Here is a 26,093-nt window from a genome sequence, read left to right as displayed (position 1 = left end):
ATTACAATGTTGTGTTTGGTATAATGAAATAATACCTTGTCAAAAGTTGATAATTCATTAAAAATAAATGTGAAATAAATTATTTTTCATATAGGAGCTTAAGTTTTATTTTCAATCAAGACTAAATATAGAAAGATGGGAAAAAAGCAGCTCACGGCAGTGTAGATCTTCTACGTTATTATTGTTATATAATTGTTATTGTCACTTACCACAAAGAAAAGCTTTTGAGTACCATTTTATATATGTTGATTTTAATCAGATGATGGTGAGAGCTGTGGTTATGACATTATAGTAGGTAAAAGACTCAAGATTGGTGAAAATAAAATTAATCAAGAAGGTCCTTATGAATGAGATTGACCTTGATCTGGACATCAAAAGTTTTGTCAACTTTGGATAATCAAAGAAAAACTTAGATATCCTACCACTGAATAAATTAACAACAATATATTTTATGTTTTTATTTTTTGAAGTGGAAATTGCTTAATTTCTTTTCTGATTATAAAACTAAAGATCATATAAAAATGATAATGGTGGTGAGGCTGCAAGTTTGGTGTGTGTGTGGCAGGGAGAAATAGAAATTTTATATTTTAGACCATTTATATATGAATTCTATTGATAAATATCAACTAATTTGATCAATTGGAAAATTATATATAGGCAACTGATCAACTGGTCAATTGGAAAATTGTGTATAGGCAATGGTATTGTAATTTAATCATGTTTTTCTTACTTAAATTATACAGAATTATACTGTTTATAATCAGGGCACATAGCTGAGGAATCAGCATAATTATCCAGGACTGAGAGAAGGGCAAGTTCCCCATCTTAAAAATGATCTCATTAGGGAATCTAGACTTATGGACAGCAACTTTAAATGCATGAATAAGAGTCATATGAAATTATCTGGAAGCATTACCATCTACTTCTGGGTTCAGTCTTATATACATAAATCTTCAGTTCATGAAATTGAAGTATTCCTGAACATGGCCTTGTATGACTAGTGCTAGCAATACTTTACCTGGGTGATGAGTACCTGATAAATTTTAGAATTTATCAGTGTACCACGGGATTGCAGAATGCAGTACATAATATATTAGGATCAATCAAAATGGTAATCTGTGCTAATTTCTCCCGATTTGAGTCCATTTCTCAGCTTAGTGCTGTGGAATCAGAACAGAGGGTACTTTCTCCAGACACCTCTGGGAGTCGTGCAGCAAACTATGCAGACCGGCTATAAAGAATTGGACTGAAATGAACAGGGACCAAAAATCTAGTTCCTCATAATTTGATGTTCTTTTACTTTTTTAATTCTTTACACACATATATACTCAAACCTTCTCACTGATATGTGGATAGAAATAAAGAGGATAAAAGTTATATAATTTTTTGCTAAATATCTGTAAATCACCCAAATATATGAAAGGTGTGTTTCTATGTTAAAATATAGAGATCTGCAACATTATTTAAAAAGTAACATTGAATTTCTCTTTCCCTCAATCATATTAGTCTGGGGTGGCGTGGGGTGGGGGGGAAACCTTGGCTTAATGTATAATCATTTGCTCAGCATGTCAGAATGGGTTGAGGAAAACAACCACGTGGGCTGTGGACTGTGCTCCTTTAAATGTATGGCTACAAATCCCAGGTAGGCACTCAGTACGGTCTCGGCAAGCTTAACTATATGCCCTTAGTTAAGGAGGTCTTCTACTTTGTTGAATCAACTATTTTGCACATTCTCTTCTCTCCAACTTCTCTTCAGAAGCAATCAGAAGACAACCTACTTTTTCTTCTATCACAGATGCTCAGCATAATAACAGTTATGTCCAAATACATTTTTTCCCCACACATCACAATGGGTCATCATTATGGCCAAACTTTTCACTTGAACACTGGATCCCATGCCCTGCTTTCTGTGTAAGGTCTTCACTCCTACAATTTTCCTTTTTCTCTCTGGTATGACTAACTTTTTTTTCTCCTTAATGGATCATTTCCATCAAAATACAAACATGATGAAATAGTTTCAGTCTTAGGAAAACAGCCCTTTATTTATTTATTTGGTAGATGAAGTTGGTAATTTTGTTGTTGTTGTTGTTGTTTGATTAAATTTATTTGGGTGACATTGGTTAATAAAATTGCATAAGTTTCAAGTGTACAATTCTATAATACATCACCTACATATAGCATTATGTGTTCACCACTCAAAGTCAAATTTCCTTCCATCACCATATATTTGACCCCTTTTACCCCCTTCTATTTCCTCCCTCCCCCTTTATCCTCTGGTAACCAGTAAACTGTTGTCTGTGTCTATGAGTTTCTGCTTGTTTGTTTGTCTCATTCGTTTGCTGCTTTCAGTTTTATATCACACATATGAGTGAAATCATATGGCTTTCTAGACTTTTCCAGTATGACTTATTTTGCTTAGCACAATAATCTCAAGATCCATCCATGTTGTCACAAATGGCAGTGTTTCATCTTATGGGTGAGTAATATTCCTTTGTGTGTATGTACCACATCTTTATCCAATCATCTATTGAAAGACACTTTGATTGCTTCCATATCTTGGCCACCATGAATAATGCTGCAATGAATACAGGGGTGTGTGTGTGTGTGTGTTTGTATATATAGTTATGAATAAATATTTTCAGATCTTTTTGGGTAGATAGCTAGAAGAGGGATTGCTGGGTCATATGGTAATTCTATTCTTAATTTTTGGAGGAATCTCCATACTGTTTTTTATTGTGGCTGTACCTGTTTACATTCCCACCAGCACTGTATGAGGGTTCCTTTTTTCTACAGCCTCTTTAACACTTTTTATTATTGTCTTGTTGATAATAGCCATTCTAGCAGATGTGAGGTATATCTCATTGTGGTTTTGATTTGCATTTCCCTAATAGTTAGTGAAGATGAGCAGTTTTTCATATATCTGTTGGCCATTTGTATGTCTTCTTGGGAGAAGTGTCTGTTCAGGTCCTCTGCCCATTTTTTAAGTGGATTGTTTGTGTTTTGTTGTTGTTGAGTTGCATGAGTTCTTTATATATGTTGGTATTAGCCCCTTATCAGAAGTGTTATTTGCAAATATCTTCTCCCATTTGGCTGATTGCCTCTTTGTTTTGTTGATGGTTTCTTTTGCTGATGGTTTCTCAGCAAAAGGAAAACACCTTTTCTTTTAATTATATCACCTATTCCAGCTACTACTTCATTTTTCTGCTCATCTTTCTAGCAAAGATTCTTATAAAAATTGTCTGTAGTATTTGTCCCCAAATCCTCATTATATCTATCTATCTATCTATCTATCTATCTATCTATCTATCTATCTATCTATCTATCTATATCTTGAACCCACTCAGGTTAAGCTTTTCTTCACACACCTTTGGGTTGAAGTTCACCAATGGAATTCATATTGCCAGACTGAAGGTTCAGTTATGAGTTCTCACTAATTTAATCTCCAATGGCATTTGTCCACTCCCTCCTTCCTGGAGCAATTTCTTCACTTTTTCCAGGGCACTGCCCACTTCTGGTTCCCTGTATCTCCTGATGCTAATTCTCAGTTTCACTGCTGGAGACTGTTTCTGTCCTCTAAATGTTGGCTTGCTCCAGGGTTCCATTTCTCCACAGGAGAACCCTTTTCCATAGGTTTACTTATCTCCACTTATCCCTTAGGTGATTTCACCCATTGTCAAGTCCTTACATAGCAGGTATATACTAAAGATTCACAGGAATCATATTCCTTCAACTGCAGACTCAAATGTCCAGCTGCCACTTGATATGTCTCTTTGGATAGTCCCACAGACAACTTAAAATTAACATGTCTCAAACTGAACTTTTGATACTTTGCCCTTCCTCCTTCTCTACTATCCAGTGTTTTAGGGGTGGTCTGACACTGAAAATTGCTACTCAGTAGTTTCTGTTTAGCCTTCTTTGTCTACAGAATCCTGATTATGTTCAGGCTGGCAATGTACCCAGCTAAAATTCTCACTTACCCAGAATTATGTTATATGGAGAAACCTAGTCTCTTAAAAGGGATTTTGTTTCTATTTCTCTTTTATTCTAGTTTCTGAAACAATGTGCATAGCATGGGGATTAACTATTCATTGAAAGTTTGGTAAAACTATTCCATAAAACTGACTGCACCTCATTGAATGTGTGTTTGTGTTTACGGTAGGGAATTAGATTCAATTTAAAGGAGAAAATGTAACAAGTATTCATTTACATTTGGATGCAATATATTAATTGTGGCTATCTAAAAGATGAGGAAGGAAGTATTTTTCAGTAAACTCATGGAGAGCAGCTAAATTGACTAGAGAGGGAACACAACTATTTAGAATATACAAATGAGTGGTACAATGTGCACATTTCCTGCTACAGTGGAAATTCAGTAAATACTGATGACTGTGAACGTGATTCACTTTGATACCTTCAAGGCTGAAATTGTATGTAGAAAATACTATTCAGAAGATTTTTTAAGATTTTATTTTTTAGAGCAGTTTTTATAAAATTGAGAGGATGGTATAGAGACTTCTCATATGTTGCCTCTCTTTACACATTCATAGCCTCCACCAATATCAACATCACTCACCAAAGATGAACATAACTGACACATGCTATCAACCAAAGTCATAGATTACCTTAGAGTTCACTCTTGGTGTTGTGTGTTCTATGGGTATAATGACATATTTTCATCATTATAATACCATAGAGAGCACTTTCACTGCCTTAAAAACCCTCTGTGCTCTGCCTTTTTATCTTCGACCACCCCACCCCAGACAATCACTGAACTTTTTATTGTCTCCATAGTTTTACCTTTTCCATAATGTCATAGTTGCAGTCATACAGTATGTAACCTTCTCATATTGGATTCTTCACTTAGTATGCATGTAAATTTCCTCCATGTCTTTTTTTTTTTTTTTTTTTTTGGCTTCATAACTCATTTCTTTCTCGTGCTGAATAATATTCCATCATCTGGATGTACCACAGCTCGTTTATCCATTCACTTACTGAAAGATGACTTGGTGGCTTCCAAGTTTTGGCAATTATTAATAAAGTTGCTGTGTGTGCAGGTTTTTGTGTGGACACAAGTTTTCATCTCCTTTGGGTAAATAGCAAGAAGCCGCAATTGCTGAATTAAATGGTAAGAATATGTTTAGTTTCGTAAGAAACCGCCAAATGTCTTCCAAAGTGACTGTGCCATTTTGCATTCCTACCAGCAATAAATGAGAGTTCCTGTTGCTTCATATGCTTGTCAGCCTTTGGTGTCAATGTTCCAGATTTTGGCCATTCTAGTCGATGTGTAATGGTACCTCATTAATGTTTTAATTTGTATTTCCCTGATGACATATGATGTGGAATATTTTTTTATATGCTTATTTGCCCTATTACATCCTCTTTGATGAGGTGTCTATTAAGGTCTTGGGCCTATGTTTTAATTTTTTTCATACTATGGACTTTTAAATGTTTTTTGTATATTTTGCATAATAGTCCTTTATCAGATGTGATTTTTACAATTATTGTTTTTCTTCAGTCTGTGCCTTGTCTACTAATTCTTTTGATAGTACCTCTAGAGATTTTTAATTTTAATGAAGTCCAATTTATTAATTGTTTCTTTTATGGATTGTGTCTTTGGTGTTTTATCTAAAGAGGTATCCCCATAACCAAAGTCCTGTAGGTTTTCTCCTGTCTTTTAGGAATTTTCAGTTTTGTGTTATACATTTAGGTCTATGATACATTTTGAGTTACATTTTTATGAAGGGTATAAAGTCTGTGTCTAGATTCATTTTTTGCATGTGGATGTCCAGTTAGTCCAGGATCATTTGTTGAAGAGATTAACTTTGCTCCATTGTATTGCCTTTGCTTCTTTGTCAAAGATAAGTTGACTATATTTATGGGAGTCTATTTTTGGGTTCTCTATGCTGTTACATGTAATTCTAATTAACTATTACCTGATGTAAACCTGGATTTTTTTTTAATACATTATGTCTTTTTAGGACCACAGTATACTTATGGACTTTAATATATGATTAAAATTTGGATCTCTTCCATGGCTGTAACTTTTAAAGATTTTAACTGAATAACTTGAATGGCCAAATATTGTAATTGTCATACATGCAAAAGCCACTGTTGCATATATTGAAAGGAGCAAAATATTTAGAATAAGAGAGGTCATAGTCTTGTTCAATTGTGTGCTAATCAATAATACTCGGCAAATTAAAGCTTGAAGAGGAGATCTTTTAGAAAATTGGGGAACCTTTGAAGTATATAAAACATTCTAAATAAATTATACTGGAAAAGGGGAGACTTAAAGCTGAAATAGGAGCTGTCTTCAAATGTGAGAAGAGCTGTTCTTTGGTTAAAAACAATGCTTCAAGGGCAGAACTCAGGCCCATGCATGAAGCCACCAGGATGGCTGATGGGTTGTATCAAAATGAGGAATAGGTGAAATACCTGAAAATAGAATAGGCTGCTTTCAGTGAGAGTAAATTGAAGAGATTTAAATCAGACAGGGCATAAGATTAGATTGTCTCTATCATTTATTCAAACTGAGAATCTGTGTGAAGTTTAAGACTTGCAGATTATCTCATACATACATATGCTATTAATGAAAAGAATATTGAGACCAGTGGTATTTTCTTTATCCATGTCCACATTAATAACTTAATATAGTTATCATGATGTAATCATATTACTGCAATTTATTATGGCTTTCTAGCATAAATGATTAGGGGGGTGGGAAAGTCAAGTCCTAAGTCACAGATGGAAAGGGGAATTAGGACAATTATGTGTGTATTATTTGGAAGGATGACACTATCTGGAAAGGCAGCTATAATTAGGTCATCTTACAAAGAATGCCAATCAATTTAATCTCATCTTCTCTTGTCTTTTCATTTATTATCATAACCCATTCCATTTTCCTACTTTCCTTTCTTTCCTATTTCCATTAATACAGTAGAATAGAAGAAATTTTTTCCTTCTTGTTGTCTACGCTTTCATATCTTGATGTTTTAATAGAGTTTTATTTTATTCAACAAGTGTTTATTGAGCACTATGAGCCCAGAACTCTACTAGAGATTTAGGATATAACGTTGAATGAAACAGACAAACTTCTAGTGCTTATATTTAAAGGTTGGAAGAGGAAATGTATACACTAAATAAATGTAATAAATAGATATATTATTACATATATTAGAAGGTGATAAGTGCTTCAGATATAGAAAAAGTTGAACAGATTAAAGGCAATCAGTAGAACAAGTAGGTACTAGTGGGTGATTGGTTGGGAAGGTGGTATAGTAAGTAGGGAGGGCAGAATAGGCCTGATAGAAAAGGCAAGGGCTGAGCAAAGACTTATGGAGAGGGGGTTAACCAAGCAGATATCTAAGGGGTGAATTACCCTGGGTTCAGGAAACAGCTGGGTCAAGTCTCTGTAAGAATGTTCTAAGCATGTTCTAGAGGAAGAGAACATGCTAGAAAATAGCTAGAGTAGTGTAAGCCAGGGAGCCTAGCAGTAGGAGATGAAGTTGAGGAATGCAGGTCAGACAAGGCCTTGTAGCCAATGTGAAGACCTTGCAAGCCATCAGAGTTTCAAGTAGAGCCATGGAATGGTCTGAGTTATATTTCAGAAGAATCTTTTAGGCTGCTGTGTTGAGAATAGATTCCAGGGGACTAGTGTAAAGCAGAAAGAGCTGTAGAAGGTTAATGCTGTGAAACTACAAAATTTGGAAAATTCCAAAACATATAAAGCAGCAGAAATATTTCCCAGACTCACTATTTAAATTTTGACATATTTGTCAGATTTTTCTATGTATGTTTGTCTTGTAAGATTATTCTTTAAGTAACATTTTATTCTTCTAATAAAATTCTAAATAATATAATTTGAATTCTTTTTGGGGATGGGATGTGAATCTTGGCTTTATAAAGTTAGCTTTTATATTTGACATTAAAAATATTTATGTATACATGATATGGCATTATATAAGCTAATTAAGCTTTTGTTTCTTAGTTGACCATTGTACCCCTCTTTGGATATTTACTTGTGCTTAAAAATATCACGTTTATTCACTTTATAAGAAGTTTAATTTTAAACCTGGCTAAAACCTCACTTTGAAACCTATACTTAAAGAGTCATTCCTTTAATCCCCATGGCAATTAAAACTTCATCAATATGCATCTACTGCTTCATTCACTTACACAACACAACTTAGTTGATCTGTGCTCCATTCCCACCACTCTATTAGCCATCGAGAAGAGAAGAATAATCAAGACAGACATAGCTCCTACTGCATATTTCACTGTTGTAAAGGCCAAGCTAACAGCCTCTGGTAGCCCAATGGGTCAGCCCTGATTATCATTTCCAAAAAAATGTAGTCTGTGGACCACAATCAGAGCCAATGTTTTTTTAACAACCAGCCTATATTATGTCGAAATGGATCATTTTAGCATATAGACTGTAACATACAGATGTACATTACTACTGTGAAATGTTTATCCTAAGTTATACTCTAGAGTAATACGTCTAGAATAGGCAAAGTCACAGATGATTTTAAGACTACGGGGAAAACCACAAGTTCTCTCTGTATAATACATACATTCACACAAAATGGTCCATAACATTTGGGGTGTTAATTGCCCTCCTTAAGTTCATGTACAGATTTTTAGATATAGGGTCAAGAATATTTCATCAAGAATCTTGCTCTTAGAAAGAAATTTCTACTTTTATATTTTCCTCAATATAATTAAAATATATTCATTCAATAAATATTTATATTTTGCTATGCCTCTATTCTGAGGTTTCTGTTGTATGTCTGTTGATTAAATTTATGCATCAGCCTCCAGGAGAGCAAACTGATTCCTCAAAGATTGACTGGCTCTTCAATCTTTGTATTGAAATGGATTCTAAGGCACTTATGGGTTCAGTGGGAAAAATGCTGATTAGGAATGTTGGCCACAGGTTGTCAAGGAGGCTTAAACTAAGAAAGTATAAGATGTAACTTCTGTTGTTTATCTAAGCAGCATCATTGTTAGTGATACACTCATGCAGATTCCATCAGTAAATGGGACTTATGTGTTATGTAAGCTATAGCCAGTGGTGCTAGAAACTTGTCCAATTAGAAGTTTTATTTTCCTTTATGAATATATGACTGGATGTTGGGAGAATTCACAGAATATCTATACCTCTATCTATATTTATATGGCTATACACACAATTTATTTGAATATATATATTCAAATGTACTTGAATATATATATGTATATATGTATATATATGTATATAATTACATGTGTGTGAATGTGTACATTATACATATTTAACAGTAGAAAGAAAATGATGTAATATAAAATATACCTCTCCAATTAGTAGCTTATAAGAAAATGTAAGTATTTTCATATCTATTCATATTCTTTCCATGTCAAATCCAAATTCAGAGAATATCAGAGAATAAAACTTTTGCCTTTAAAATAGCCATCTTTGAAATTATAAATTTAATGTGCCCTGAATTTAAAATGAAATCTATAGTATGTGATAAAAATCCATGACAGGATGGCAGCAAGGGGTCTCTGACTTTGACTGAAGGGTTTGACAACCAGAAGTTAATCTTATACTGACTCCCAACGTCATCAGATCTTACTGTGTTTTGTTGAGTTGTTTATTCTGACTTGGTCTGGGAGATGGCTCATCCCTCTGATTCATTGGCCTTTGTGATTAATTTTAGTCATGTTTGTAAAGAAGAATGAGCTTATAGATAATTAGAATATAGAGGAGTTACCCATGGACTCATACAAACACAATGAGCTCATACAAACACAGTTAAAGGCGTGATCAAACTTCTCATGGTGAATGTGTTAAGTGGTCAAATGGGAAATTTAAATAAGTACAGAGCTATAAATTTAAGGGGAGAAAACACTAAACAAATACAATTCTAGGCATATCTGACAATGCACAGGTATAACACAAAAACCTAGGAGTTATAAAATGGAGAGCAAAAACTACAGTGAATAAGTTACACTTAAGAAATCAGCATGAGAGTTGAGTATGGTAAAATAGTAATATTGAATTTGAATATAATGTGGTGATCTTTATTATTATGTCTTAGATTTTACAATGAATAAGGACCATGAAAATCTTGCTATGGTTTGGATTTCACTCACATACAGTTTGGATTAACTTCTTATCTTTTCATTCTAATTTTCTCAGAGGTTACATTTTATAGCTTTCCGATTCAGTGCAAAACGGTGATTAAAATTCAACTAATAAAAAAAAGGAAAACTGGGGTGATTTGGTCCGAGTAAAAAAGGCTGGGGAATGATTTGATTGTTCTTATCGGATAATGGGAACTAGACTATTTCTAGTTCCTCATATTATAGAATAAGTGGAAGTCTATACATTTTGTTTATAAGAATTTTTTAAAAATGAACTCCACGCCTAACATATTTTCAGATTTTGGCCTGGTTGGAGTTTATAAAAAGTTTAATGGGTTGAGGTTTATGAAATGGTCTCTTGATATACCTCCTATTCCATTGATACTGTAGAGTTACATTTCTTAAACCTTTAAAATATATTAAACTGGTTCAGTTTTTCAAGATATATTATTTTTGGTGAAGCTAGTTTTATACTCATGTTACTTTAAAATTAAGATTACTAATATTGAGGTAAAATTCTATCACTTTAAAAATATTAATATATCCATTTTCATGTTTCAGAATTATCCCTCTTATTAAATTTTATAAGACAGCTGAAGATTGTCCCAAGTAAACAGGTTTGGAGGACATTTTGGAAATTAATTATTATGAAAATAGCTATTTTTAATAATTCAGGTTTGTTCTTCTATTCTGTTCACAAATGACTTAAAGTAAAAGGACCTAAATAAGAAAACAACAATATATATCTATACCTCTATCTATATTTATATAGCTATACACAGAATTTATTTGAATATATATGTATATATATATAAATTTACATGTGTAAATGTGTACATTACACATATTTAAAGGTAGAAAGAAAATGATGTAATATAAAATGTACCTCTCCAATTAATAGTTTATAAAAATATGTAAGTATTTTCATACCTATTTATATTCTTTTCAAGTCAAATTGAAGAGCATGGAGATACATAGTTCAGAATAGGTAAAAATCCATTTTTGAGTAATAAATACATGAAAGATGATTGAATATTGCCCATTGAGTTAATGAAATAGTTAAAGGCAGAAGAAAGATATTAGGAAATACACTCTATTTTTAAAAATACCTGCTTGTTTTCTCTTTATTTCAAAGATATCTTTATATTTAAAAGTGGATGATTGTATTCAGATAATGTCAATTGTAGTCCTAATGGGATTCTAGAATGGCAGGTAATTATAACCGGTACTAAAAGGCTGTGTGGACTCTATTATTTAGGCTTAAGCTAAGAAGTAAAAGAACTGACAGGGGGAAAGCTAGTCCTAGGAGAGAGTAGTCAATGATATCACTTTGTATAAGTCAATCTCTTATGCTGATAAATAAAGACAAAAAAGTTTACAGTGCTACATACAAGTTGAATATAAATTAAAATATTAATTTTTATTATGTTTATGGTTATATTAGACTTAAAATGGAAGAAAGTGTTCTTTTGAGAAAATTCACTTAAAAGCGTTTAATAAGAGGGAATATAGGCAAACATTAATTTTTAAAGACTTGTTAATTTAATTTGTTAAACCCATAATTAAAAACCATTCAAAGACCAGGTTTTTGTTTTGTTTTGCTTATTATCAGCCAGAAGTCAGGTATTCTAAAAAGTAAATGATCATGCTAAATGTTGGTAATTTGAAGAGAGTAAAATAATACATGAATAGACAATATTTTTACTTTCCCAAGTGAATTAATTATCTCCATATAAGTGAGCTTCCAACTAAAATTATCCAGATTTCACACTTAGTTATCATCAGTTTATGTTTTCTTTCTTCGTTCTTTCCTTCCTTCCATAATTTATAATTTGTTATAGACTGAATATTTGTGTTCCTCCAAAATTCATACATTGAAATCTAACCCTTCAATGTGATGATATGTGGAAGTGGGGCTTACAAGATGTAACTAGATAATGAGAAATGGAGCTCTCATGAATGAAATTAATGCCCTTACAAAAAGACCCCAGAGAGCTAGCTCACTCTCTTTCTGCCATGTAAGGACACAAGAAGTCTGCAACTCAGCAGAGGAATCTCACCAGACCCCAATCATACTGACTTTATCTCAGACTTCCAGCCACCAGAGCTATGAGAAATAAATTTCTGTTCTTTGTAAGCCACTTAGTTTATGACATTTTGTGCAGCAGCCTGAACAGAATTAGGCGTATTTTCACAGTGAATGATTCCATTTACTAAGTTCAAAAACAAACAAAACTAATCTATAGTGTTAGAACTCAAAATAGTGGTTATCTTTGGATAGGAGGGGGCGTTGTGAGTAGGAGGGGCCATAAATGCAGCTTCCTGGTCTTTGACAGATTCGTGTTCAGTTGAACCTCATGCAATTCCTGACTTAAGCCGAGGTTATGAATTAATTTTATATAATTACCTGAGCTATATAACTAATTCAACAAGTATTATTTGAGAGTTTAATATGTACAAAATGCTGAACTGGACTGTGCATTTAGAGCATGACAGACAAGAGACACTGACACTATCATGAAGTATACAAGCTAGTGGTGAGTAAAGGCAACTAAACAGGTCATTGCAAGGCGGTGGGATCTGTGTACATAAGAAGAAATAGTGGTGGTTCCCAAATTTTGATAAGGCATGGACTTTAGCAAACATTTTCTGTGTGAAGTGACATTTATGTTAAAAGTTGAAGGATTAGTAGGATTTTTCCTTGGAAAAAAAAAAAGATTGGAAATATATCCCAGGAGAGGAAATAACATGTACATGGGCCCAGAAATGAGATTACATTGGTCTTTCAGCTAACTGGAATTTGTATAGGCTTGCTTAAGAAGTAAGTGCTCAAGACACAGAAATAGTAATTGTTTGAATTTTCTTTGCAACTACATTTGTGATTTATTCTTAATATAGTTTGTATATTGAAAATATATACCCCTTTCCTTTTTAGGTACTATATGGGATACATTTCAGGCTAAGCTAGGTAACAAAGACTCTAAAACACAGTAGCTTAAAGAGATAAAAAATGTGTTTATCTGATATATAATAGTCTGGAATTTTGTGCTCGTTTTAAGCACAAAACAGAAAGCCACTCTGATTCCAGGAAGTTTTTCAGTAATCTAGTTTCTTCTATCTTATTGTTCTCAGCATATTGTCCTCATCTACCTGTTTACCACTGACTCAGCTCCTTATCTACTTTCTAGGCCATGGGAAGAAAGAGTGATGAACATTGTGGCAAACAATTTTCTTTTGAAATTATGCAGCTGTTTTATACATCACTTCCATTCATCTTCCATTGGTAATAACATGGTCATTTGGTACACTTAGCTGCAAGGGAGGCTGGAAGGTGTAGTCCCTAGCAAGATGACACTTTGTCCAGCTAAAACTCTATTATTACAGAAGAAGGCCATAATGGACTCAGGAAGAAATGAGCATCCTATCACAACTACTCATTTCTAAAGTCCCTTTGTGATTGTGAAAAAAAAATCATGAATCAAACATAGGTCAATAGGTGGGAGATTATGAGCGATCTTTTATATCCAAATTAAATGTTACTATTTTATTTAAAAACAGTTTGGGGCCATTTACGGGTTGTAATCAACGGAGTGTCACAATCACATTTTCATTTTAGAAAAATATATTCTGGAAGTAGGTTAGGGAAAAGACCAGAGGGAAGGGAACCGATTTTGAAACATGGGCAGGAATCTGGTTGAGATACAATGGTGATTTGAACTAAAGGAATTTGTAGTGAATACAAGAGCTCAAATGAAAAGAAATTGAGGTGAAATAATTAAATACATGCTCATCACTAAGATGTGAAGGTAGAAAGTAAAGGGGTAAGCAATAATGACTCAAGGCTATAGGCTGGATAAAGTTGTGGCTTTCAGTACACAGAGGAATATTACTTAGAAGAGAATGAAAAAAAATGAGTTTAATGTTGCACATAGAAAACTATAATCACTGTGCTAATTAGGCAAAATTGTGTGGAGGCAGGTTAAACTCAAAGGCATTTATTCAGGATTCTGTACTAGATCAAGAAGGTAACCTAGAAAGGGGTCCTAAGGAAAGCCAAAACTGAAGTTTAGACAGAGAAAAATGGAAGCAGTGTTCACTGACAGCTATTTGCCAATAATAATTTTTCAAATTCACTTAATCCCAATTTACCATATACAACTTCACAGGGTAACAAGTCACCATTCATTGATTCTCTATACTGCTGATTTGTCAAACTCAGTTTGCTAAAAATGTTGTCCTTTGTCTAGTTTATAACATTTTCATTTTCTTGAAGATATTGAAAGAATCAGTTTCTCAGTGAATTGCTGACAAAAGGATATTACTACTCTGTGATTTGAAAGTAGGTGAATTAGGAGGAAAGGAAGTTAGGAGAGTATAGTGTCATGTATATAAATGGAGAGACTGTTTCATGAGGGAAGGTATACTCAGCAGTGGCAAGTGCTGAGAGTTCATAATGACCTAGCATGATGATGTATTGTGTAGAAATTACTTAAGGCTCCTCTTTGCATATCAGTATAGTGCCTGAGGTTACTGCGGTATTTCCCTGGAAGCAATTTGGCTTAAGGACAAATGCTGCATTCAACAGCATTGGTTGTAGGCGCTTATAACCTTTTAATCATTTCAGCAACCAAATTGGTCCATTGCCACTCTCAACCTCTGCTCCCTCTGATACAGAGTGAATTGAGATGCTGCAAAGACAGTTCTTTTACTCACATATTTTGGGTGGAAGGTTATGAAGCACTCTTTGATTCCATAGGCTTCTATCTTACAAGAATTTGTCAAGTTTTAAATAAAACCTTTTCCAGTTTTCTAGTAATTTATGTTAAAAAAATTCTTCCATTATTTCAATGGGATTGTATTTCCAGTGCATTTCATTCCTTTTTCTAGTTCCCTATTTCTATCTGATATCAGTTTACTAGTGCCTGAAAGACTTCCTTAAATATTTCTTATAGTGTAGTCTGCTGGTGATAAATTCTTTCAGCTTTTGTATGGCTGAACATATCTTATCACAATTTTATTTTAGGAATATACTTTCACTGAGTTTAGAATTCTAGGATGAAAATTTGTTTTCTTTCAGGATTGTAAAGATGTTGCTTTATTCTTTTCTGTTATCATTACCTTTGTTTCTCTATACATAATGTCTCTTTTTCTTCTGTGTGCTTTCAGATTTCCTGGTTTTGAGCAAATTGATCAGAATGTACCTTGGTGTAGTTTTTTTCATGTGTCTTCTGCTCAAAGTTTGCTGAACTTCTTAGATCTGCCAGTACAGGTTAATTTTTACACTGGATATCAATAAGGTGAGGAGGTTCCCATCTGTTGGCTTCCTCTTTTTTTGGTGAGGTAAGAAGTCATTTATCTATTGAGAATTAAGTCATAAGTGGTGTATCAGAAAAAGTGTGATGACCTTGTTAATATTGATGACTACCAACGTATAGTTTCACTCATTTCAAGATTTTGTTATGTTCTCAGAAAGGTTTTACCTTTTCTGATACAGGTATCAAGCAGAGCATTAACTGAAAAAGTGAAGTTATAAATTGTGCCAGTGGAATGATGGGCTTTTAAATTCATGTTGCATAGGGAACGAAGTGAACAGAAGAGGTGGTTGAATGATAAGGAGAAATTTGAGGAAAGTCAAAGAATTATAGATTCTGAGGTGATGAAGGAATATGTATAGATGCACATTTTAGAGATATAAAAATTTAGGAATCTAGGGATAAAATGTGGAATACTGTAATTTGGCATTTCAGAGTCACTGCAATTCTGTGTGACAATATGACCCAGAGTGTGGCCATGGGAGGACAATGCTAGTGTAGCATGGAGATAGATTGTCAAGTAAATTAGAAGGTAGAGAATAGAATAGATTGTCCACTGACAGGTTGAACACTGAGTGCATTAACTAGTGTGTTGGGCTAAAAAGAAAAGCAGAGTTGCAGGTACCAGATCTTCACTAAATGAGGTAGAGTTCTAGGGGTTCAGTAGTCCATCAGCAATGAAGAGGAGTAGACTCTGGTAGAAAGAGGTGGAGTAGACTTGAAAGGAGCATACACTTTACATGCTGGAGGAAAAGTAACGGGAGGAGAACTAGGAAGATGAGAGCACTAACTCCAAGCTCCTAAACCAAAGTATGTGGGACATGGCTGACTCAGCAGACTCACTTGAGAGGGGATCGTCATTCAAATGGACAGAAAATGAAGCCAAAGAATAACATTCTGTTTTACTTGTTAAAACTTACTCTGGGTGGATCTGGTCACAGGAGAAATGAATGAATAAAAAAAAAAAAAGAAAAAGAAAAAAAGAAAAGAAGAGAGAGAGAGAGAATAAAGAGGAAAATAAATCATACAGAAAAAAGTACCACTGAAAAGAGAAGGACATATTAACCTCTGTAGTGAGGGGAAAAATATAATTAGGAAAATAATTACTGTACTATTCTATGAGAAACATCAGGAAAATGTTTGACATCTTAAGATACAATAAGACATAGCCTCTATTAGATAAAAAAGGAGATTTTCAAGGAAGCCCCAAATAGGAAAACAATTAAAAATCCATGTTGGAGTCAGAAAATTAAAAAAAAAAATTAAATAATAATAAAATAAATCAACTATGCAATATGGAATGCAATCATGATACCATATTAGATGAAAAGAACACAAAGGTTGAAAAAAAAATTAGAGACAATATGTGAGACAGAGGTCCAGATCCAACACCTAAAGATTTTATGTATATGAAAAATGAACCAGAGAAAAGAGAAAAAAAATGATAATAAATGTAAAAGAAGAATAATCAATTCAATTAGATTGAAAGGGCTCACTGTATAAATAAAATGCATAAATAAAAATAAAATAAAAACAGTTTTTAGTAAAGTCTTGAATTATAAGGATGTAAACATCTAAACAGAAAACCTGATCACCCCAAATTATGCAGGTTTGCGATTTCGGCTGATTTCTTAATTTATTTCTGCATGGGATTTTGTATTTTAAAAATTCTGGTAACAAACAAGTATTTCTCTTATGAGTAAACAATAGCCAATATTTTAAAACTAAGTTGAAAAAAAATGTCAAAATTGTAAGTAGATGTCTATGTAAATATTGAAAAAAAATTTCTAGAACACTTCATTTTTGTTTTAGGTTTTGTTCAGTGAAGAAAAAAATATTTGCTTCTAAGCGATCAAGAGTGTTGTTCGGTGGTGGTGAAAATATTCCTTTTTGAAATAGAAAGAACTAACACAAAACAAGCTATTAAGTGGTGAAGTGGATATCATCAAATAGTCTGTGAAAAGTCCTCTTAGAGTTATGGGAAAAGATCTTTACTTAATAGAAATGTTAGCACTTCCTGGGTTCATTTATTGTTTAGGAGTACACCAAAATTTACTTCATTCCTATCAGAAATCAAGGTCAACACTATTATTTTCAGTTAAATCCTATAAAGTTCTCACTGAACATTATGTAACAGTCACCTTGTTTCACTTTAGTTACCTTGGTGATATTAAGGAAGGTGGAAAAGTCTAAATCTGAACTTTGAAAGGTTTATTTATTTTACTGAATCAGATACCGAATAGCATTGATTTCCAAACCAGAGTTAGGATAATCTGAACCCTGGGAGTCAAATTCACATCTAAGTAAGCATTGTTCTGTAAATATCAAAATGATGCCATGCTCAGAGCAGCACTGAAGGAATTTAATGAGGGAAAATGCTCTTGCAATATTTAAAGCAGACTAGAAAAATATGTTGGAAGATAACAGTCTATCAGTATGAGTTGGAAAATATTTATTGCTGAGCAAATTCAAGTATTTTGGGTAAAGGGCCTAAGAATAGAATGTAGCGTCAGACTTGAATGCTATCAGTGAATAAACTAAATGACCTAAAATACTTTTCACACTCAGTTGTCATTTCTTGTAAGATTCTTATATTTACAAAAATGACAGGAGCGTAGCTTCCTGCAACTGTTTTCAACTATTGTATTCTATAATTTTATTCTATGATTGAGAAATAACTATCCAAGACATTTTTGTAGGAGGAACTCAGAAAGGTTTCAAAATCATTGTAATCCTCCTACCCCCAGACATACAGTCCTCCCATTTTAGTTAAGAATGAGGCAAGACACTATATATCAGAAGGGTTTGGGGGTCCTTCGCTGCCATTTGCTGGGAAACCAGCAATGTTTGCTGGCTGATTTTCTCCTGAGATGTTCAACTGTTTTTTTGTGTTTTTTTAAACAGTTATGCAATCTCATTAATTTTCTCCAAATCCCTGTGAGTGTGGTACTGATACTATTCTCTTGAAAGTGAAAGAATTTGAGGCAGAGAGACAGAATGACTGATGATGAAGAAGCAAAGATAAACTGCTTATACAACCTCAGACCATTGGTGTGAACACTCAATTAACATAACTCAACTTGCTCTTCTTTTTGAATGAGTCCCCTGGTGCCTTTGCCAGTCTGTTTTAAAGGTCTCTGGGAATCGGGAGAAGTGAGCAATAATGGGAGATGTAGGTCAGCCCAAGAAAGAAAATGTTATTTGCACAATTTGCTCTCTCTGTTTCTATGAAGCTCTTTCCTCTTCCTAATGTTTAGCATGCTAGAATTTATAGATGAGAGTGAACGTTAAAATGAGACTTTCAATATGGGCAGTGTAGATGGGTAACTTAAAAGTTATCCATTTTCAGGAAAACTGGTTTTTAGTTTTATTTTAGAGATAAAGCACCTGAAATAATACTCTGATCGGACAGCATCACATAGGGGGGAGACAGGTGAGCTGAAGCCTTAAAGGAGTCTGCGTTGATTAAATAAGAACAATAAAAATAAAGGAAAGAAGTTGGATCTAAGTCTCCAAAAAGAATGATTGAAATCCCATGTAGAAAGCTTTTCCTATTTTTGCTGGAATTCGGTTTAATAAATAATAGCGCCTGTTCATTAAACATCAAGTGACAGAAAGTATTTCAAGAGCTTTGCTTTGATTAACTCATGTGATCTGCATAAATCCCATAAGGTAGCCACTATAATTTCCCTCCATTTTATAGATAAGAAAACTGAGTGAAGTAAAATTCCGTGTCTTGCCTGTAGTATGTGGAGCTACTTAGGTAGTTGTGGCTCAGGGTTTGCACTCTCAGGACTATGACATAGTACCTCTCTAATGCTTAATGATTATTTCTTTATATTGCTGTTAATAGTTCTTCTAATTCTGTGGAAGATACACCAGCAGACACTGTGATGCTTTCTCTGACAGCTCATGGGATTAAAATATAGGTTAGACTCAACTCTTCCATATAAGCAGCAGAGAAGGGGATTCAGAAGCATCTCGCCCAATGGTACATCAGCCACCACCTCGGGAATGGTGGCAGGCCCACGATAGTTTGAAATAGACAGGTTCATCAGTCATGTGGTGGGCTTCTGGGAGCTAACATGCAGTAAAAAGAGAAGGAGTGGGGAGGGAGAGGGGGAGGAACAAAGGGAGGGGAAGAGGGAAAAAGAATGAATAGCTAGCTAGTTAGCTAGATGCTGCCAAATGCATTTATTTGGCTGGCATTCACATGACCAGAAAGCTTAAATCTTTCTTTTCTGGTGTATGCATGCTTTTTTATCCATGCATTCAGTACATTTTCTGAGACACTGTCCTTGGTTCTGATGAAACAGGATTTGAACAAAACAATAGGGTACTGCTTTCAGAGCCAGGCAGACAGGCACTGTCTATACTGGGAGGGAGTGGTGGACAGAAGGGGCCACCTCCTCCATGGCTCTTGCTGAGGTATTGAAATGTCTTCCCACGTATTGGCCCCTGGTGGCCTTTCAGTTTATGGTTTCTTGGGCCTCACTGCTGTTGTTTCTACCTTTGTTGGCTATACTTTCTGGCCTCTTGCTTGTATTCTGAGCTACTGTTTTGCAATTGATTCCTCTCTGCTTTCAGTTTTGTGGATTTTCCTTGTGCTTTCTGGTCCTCAGAAATTTATCTATGCAGCTATTTTTAGAAACCTGTATTTCAATTATTCCTAGGGTTTTGTGCTGAGGAAGGAGACCTCAGTGTGTGCTCATTTGCCATATCAAAAGTGAAATTCATATCGCATTGTTGAAAACTATTCTTGAAAATCCTGCTTTGAAGTTGTGTTCAGGCCTTAAAATACATTCTTTGAAATTTATAATGTATACGTTTTTTCACCCTTTGAATTGGCCATAAGAAAATTGAAGTCAATTCTGCATAAAAATGGGTGATGACATGGAATCAAAACATTTCTGGCAAATACAAAATTAGCAAGTGGCTATAAAGTCGTGAAACTGATTTTCTTTCTGAAGGTAGAATTAATGCTCAGCATATCAGAGTCTTCACTTATTTATTTCTTCATTCATTGTATTTGTTCAATGAATATTAATTTTGTGCCAAATATTTGGTATGCATTCTTTAGGTACTCCCAACATGTTCCCTGATCACTATGGAAAAATATTATAATTGAACATAAGATGCCAAACAAAGAGTCTTTATGCGTACAGAGTGCCAACTACTTCTGTCTCCCCAAAGCACTTGCGCACAAGGATAGTTATTAGATGTAATATTATCTCTAGACAAAGTACAGTGAAACATCTGTATTATCCTATTACTGACAAACTTATTTTCACAAAGGTATAATGAAATAATCTTCTCTATAATTCAGAGACATGCATATTCATGTTAGAACTACTAAAAACTGCAACCACATTCAGATTATAAGAATTCTATAAATTTTGTTCTTTGAGATGTCTCACCTAAATTTAAATTACTTATCCATTATGTACAGTTTTTTTAAGTTATGATTGTATAGCTTTTGTTTATCTGACATAATATCTTTACTAGTGAGTTTGGCAAATGCAAGGCTAAGACCTCAAGAGTTTCAGCTCCTATTACCCTCAAGTGTTAAAATGGCATTTGCGGCTCTACTCAATATTCTGACACCTGAATTTTCTGTCCTTTCTCCAGAAAAGAATTTTCCTGGTAGAAATGCTTCCTATCTCATGCTCCAGATATGGCATCCAGATATAGAACGCATAAAAGGAATAACATTAGCGTTTTAGCAAGTTGATATTTAAGGAAAACTATTTACGAAGATACTGTCCTCTTAAAAAAAAAGGTTTAATAAATAACATCGCACTCATATTTTAAGTGATAATAATTATTATGCATAAACATTATGTATGTGCTCAGAGTTTTTATAAACTAAGTCTGATTAATTAGCTGTGCACTAGAGTAGCATTTTAAATATTATAATCCACCATTTTAACCACTTTTCCTCTGCAAAAAAATTAGAATAGAAGAAAGTCACTATTAACCATCAATATAAAAAGCAGAGTTAAATAATGCAGAAATCAAAGAAATAATTTAGATAAATAACGTCTTATATATACTTTCATAGTTTAAAAAAAGCATTCATCTGCACATCTGGACAATCACAGTAATTCCCTACTTGGCCAGGAGGAGTTTAAAATCCAGCAGTTGTTAACTTTCAAACAATTCGTACATGTTGTACCTTGGTTTTCCAAAGGCATCACATGATTTAAGTCTGACCACTTAAATTCATGCTTTCAATATAAATTTGTAGTTACTAATCTATTTTAAAAACTTGAAATTATTCAAATATTACTTTCATCTTGCTTCTTGGCCTGGATTACTTTTAATTTGCCTTCCATTTAAAATTTACTAATATCATTGCTAGTAAAATGCCAATAGTATAAAAGGGTAGCTGCCTTATTCAAGTTAAGTGTGGCTACTAAACTATGGTTAACTTTAGTGAAAATTTTCAAGGAACTGAGCAGAAAATTTTCAAGGCACTGCTTTCATTCTTTGTTTTCCCTAGGTTTTTTGGACAGTGCAAAGATTTAGAGGGCTTTTGAGAACAAAGTTACTAAATTTGCTTGGGCTAAGTAGAAAGAGGTCCCCTTTCTCAGCCCAAGACTCCAGTTGTCCATCAGGGGAGAGACAGGCTACAGTGGATCAGTGGCATGGCATCCTTTGCCATTTAGAATCAAAGAGAAAAACAAGTTGCCTGGAAAGAGAGTAGTGTTCGTGAGGAAAACCTATCTCCTTGACTTTCCTTTTGGAGGGGTAATGAATGGTATGCTTACCTGGTTTTCTTCCCTAAAGCTAAGGGAGTGAGGCTTCAAAAGAATCATTATTAAAGTATGGTTGTATCCCCAAGAGGGATAGGCTGCTATCCCTGCTGGATATCTGTTTAGCACCAAGGCTGCTACGTTGTCCTGGTGCTAACAGAGTAGTGATAGATGGGGAGTGATGGCATAGTGGGATGCTTAATCAGAGTAGAGAGAAAAGACTACCCCTCAAATTCCCAGACTCTGAGGCAGGTGGCAGATGGTTCCTGCATGTGACCACAAGCCCCAGTATGATGAAATTGGAGGTTGGAATTTCACTTGGGAGCACTATAGCATGACAAAGACCCTAGCTTCTCAAAAGAATGAAGCAATGAGGGTCAGCCAGAAAATGTAGCTGAAGCTTACAAAGCACCCTCAGTATCTGGGGAGCTGATTGGTATTGAGTGCCTGCATGGACAACAGGGCCTCTTGGATCCTCTGTTCTTTCTCAATGAGCCTAAAAACCTGAACTAAACAAAGAGATTGCAATGTACCCAGGAACACTCTCCCAGGGAAAAATCTCTCTCTGCTCCGATATCACCATGCATCAGTGCAGGGAAGAGTATGGGTAGGGATGGAAAAGAGTAAAGAAGAGAGCAAACCAAGGACAGAACTTTGCTTTGAATATGTGTTTGAAGTTTTTGAATGAAAGAAGCAGAGGCATTAAAACTAGAAGTGATAAAAAAATTAATAATTGGATTGACTTGTCTTTAAGGAAGCCCAACACCCAGGGAAAGAGTAAATGAAGCCAAGGTGGTAACAGTTGCAGCAAAAATAAAATTACTTAATATTTGTGCTCTGAATCTTGCAGTTATTCTGAAGTGTAGACTACTAGAGCTGGGAATACCTTACAGACAATATCTTTCTCCTCTTTGAATGATTAACCCACAGCATATGCTCAATAAATACGGCTGAACAAACGAATCCTTAGAATTTACCAAAAACATTCAAGTATTTTTTGTAAATTCACTTAGTAGGAAATGTCAAAATAAATACTGGAGCCATATTACTGGATTCTCAATTCAGTACTTTTCTTTAAACTTAAAGTTAAATTGTACTATATTTGGATATAAACACCGGTTAGCTTAATTCATAGATCTGAATTAAAATACTACTTTGAAGACCTGAACTGTGTTGACCTTTTAAGTGACAGAGTTTTCTGGGCTTCTGTTTTTTGATTATGTGCTAACTTACATGGTGTAGTTACAAATACACAAGGACTACCTTTCTTAGTATATTTCTGAAGAAAATTTTGGATTTCATTCAAGGCTTTCTGACCCTGACTTGTGACTAATGTTTTTTCTTAAGAAATACTATCAGTTACTATGCCAATGTGAAGATGAAGAACATTCTGGAACTTTCAAGTTTGGAAAGGTCAGCATTAAAAGTTCCTGAATGTCCATCACAGGAACCTTCAAATTCAAAGCTTACAGAGTGAATAATAACTTCTCATTATATGGGGAAAGTGGTTTTGAGGTTGCTTGTTACATTTTTGAAGAAAATTAAGTTAAATCATATTTTCATATTATTCTGTTGGTAAAAAGAACAGTCTAAGAAGCCAGCAATATAATTTAACTGAATACTCCCTTATGACATTAGTAAAAATGTTTGGCCATCCTAACTTGCAGGAGCCTAGAGATACTGGTTATGAAAGATTAATGGACATTTGTCAAAATACAGCTCTATAATTTCGTTTTAGAAAATAACAACAACAACAAAAACCACAACAACACTACAAACCACTTATATGGACACTGACAAGAATGTATCCAGCAATACAAATGGTGTGATACATCAGGATCATTGCCACTACCAGATTTCTTCTAGAAGGATTTGGCAACTTTGAAAACCCGGCATATTATGTGATCTCGTTAGCACTCCATCTGCTAACGATAACCTGTGCAGATGTCTATGTGCCATTTTCCTTGCAATGGTGACTTGATTACTGTTGTAGCAAAGGTTATATAGTGGATAACTGACAGTATAAATGATATACATAGTTGTGAATTTTGTAGATTAAATTCTACCTATTATGAAGCACACAGATAAAATTTAAGTGATGATAAATTTCAGTAATAGATAATTCAGAGAATTTTAACCACGTTGGCAAACGGATTCAGCTGCAAATATCCCCAAGGCTATTCTCAGAGCTATATCATATAAGACCAGGGAAGCAATTATTCCAATTGAAAATAAAAATGATTCCTTTGCAAGTAGAAACCCTCAGAAGAAAAAGTCGATTTAAAAATAACTTTTTGAAACATATAATCTGAAATAAAATCTCATGCAGTTTCTGGCTTGGACTGATTTAAAAACTTGAATTCCAATCCAGCCTTTTTATTTACAAGCCTCCTCCTCTGTGGAAATTCCAGAAGGCAACAGATGTTGTTCAGGAAAAATGATCCAGTGTCGAGAGACAGAGCTTTCTCCATCCTCATGAAATTCCTTCTTAAAACATTTTGGTCTAATTTTATTATTTTTATTTCTTCTAACTTTAAATGTATAAAGTCAAGAATGGCCCCACCACTAGTTCTGCATCTGAGATGAGTATACAAGAACCTTTCTCCTGGTGAAGAGGTTTGAGTATTTATCAAGAAATACAGAGTGAATAATAAAATGCCAAATTTTTTTCTGTACCATACATTTTGTTAATAACTGTGGCTTTTTACATTTCAGAAAGCAGTAGAGAAGTCAGAGATAATTTGGGGACAGACACATACAACTATTCATTATGAAGTGAGTAGTAATCATCACTATGGGAATAGTTATTGAGTACTCCCCAAGTGGAGAGTCAGTGTACCAAATCGTAAACATGTTAGCCATTACCATGATAGGTTGTGTCACCCAAAAAGAAATAAAAGTGGATGGATCAGAGATTAATAATAGACTATTGAACGGTAAGGCTTGTGCACAGCCTTCATTGTTAGCTGAAGTTATCCTGGAAGAAAATGAGTATGTCCTCCCTTGATGCCACAGTTGAGAGATAAAATAATGATTGGTTTGAACAAAATACATTTTTAATGTCTTTTTGTCATTGTGTATCGAATGTAAATGACATAATTAAAAATTCAATTTTAATCATTTTAATCACCTAGTCATTTATTTGGGAAATACATATTGAGTATCTTTTATGTATCAGGTAGTATATTAACTGTCAGAGATATAATGATGAATAAAGAAGACAAAGCTTCACATCTAATGTGTGAGATAGAATAACAAGTAAACAAACCATAAAAAATGTCAGGTACTAATAAGGGCTCTGCAGAGAAATAATAAGAGTATAATGAAATAAATTGTGACTGGGAGGCAGCTTTAAGATTGAGTTGTTATGTCACTGAAGTACATTTCAACCGAGACCTGAATAGTAAAGAGGAATAGCTGTGAAAGGGACTTCTTGGCAGAGGGAATGGACAATATATAGATGCAAGGTGAGAAGGTGCTGGAAGCTTCTAGTAATAGGAAGAAAGGTGATTTATAAGAAACGGACAAGGAAAATAATAGTCACAACGAGGTACGTCATAAGGGGAACTGTCACAGAGGATTACGTAGGGCATGGTACGAAATTTGAATTTTATTATATATTCAAAGGAATTCAATGTAATCCAAAGACAAGCCAATTTTGATGTGGGTTTTCAAGGGACTGTTTTGGCTGCTGTGTAAAGAGTAGTATGTTGGAGAAGAACATGGAGAAGGAATCAGATGGGATTCTATTGCTGTAGTCCATTTGAAAAATGGTGGTGGGAATGGAAGTGGAGTAGTTTTCAAATTTGAGTATGTGCTAGAAAGAGAGTAGCTGGGAGCTGCTGATGAGTTACATGTGGGTGATAGGGAATAGAGGGAAAAAGGTATTAAGGATTTTTTT

This window comes from Rhinolophus ferrumequinum, chromosome 4 (genome assembly GCF_004115265.2).
Source record: "Rhinolophus ferrumequinum isolate MPI-CBG mRhiFer1 chromosome 4, mRhiFer1_v1.p, whole genome shotgun sequence".
In the NCBI taxonomy this organism is placed as follows: domain Eukaryota; kingdom Metazoa; phylum Chordata; class Mammalia; order Chiroptera; family Rhinolophidae; genus Rhinolophus; species Rhinolophus ferrumequinum.
Note: the sequence above shows the minus strand (reverse complement) of the source record.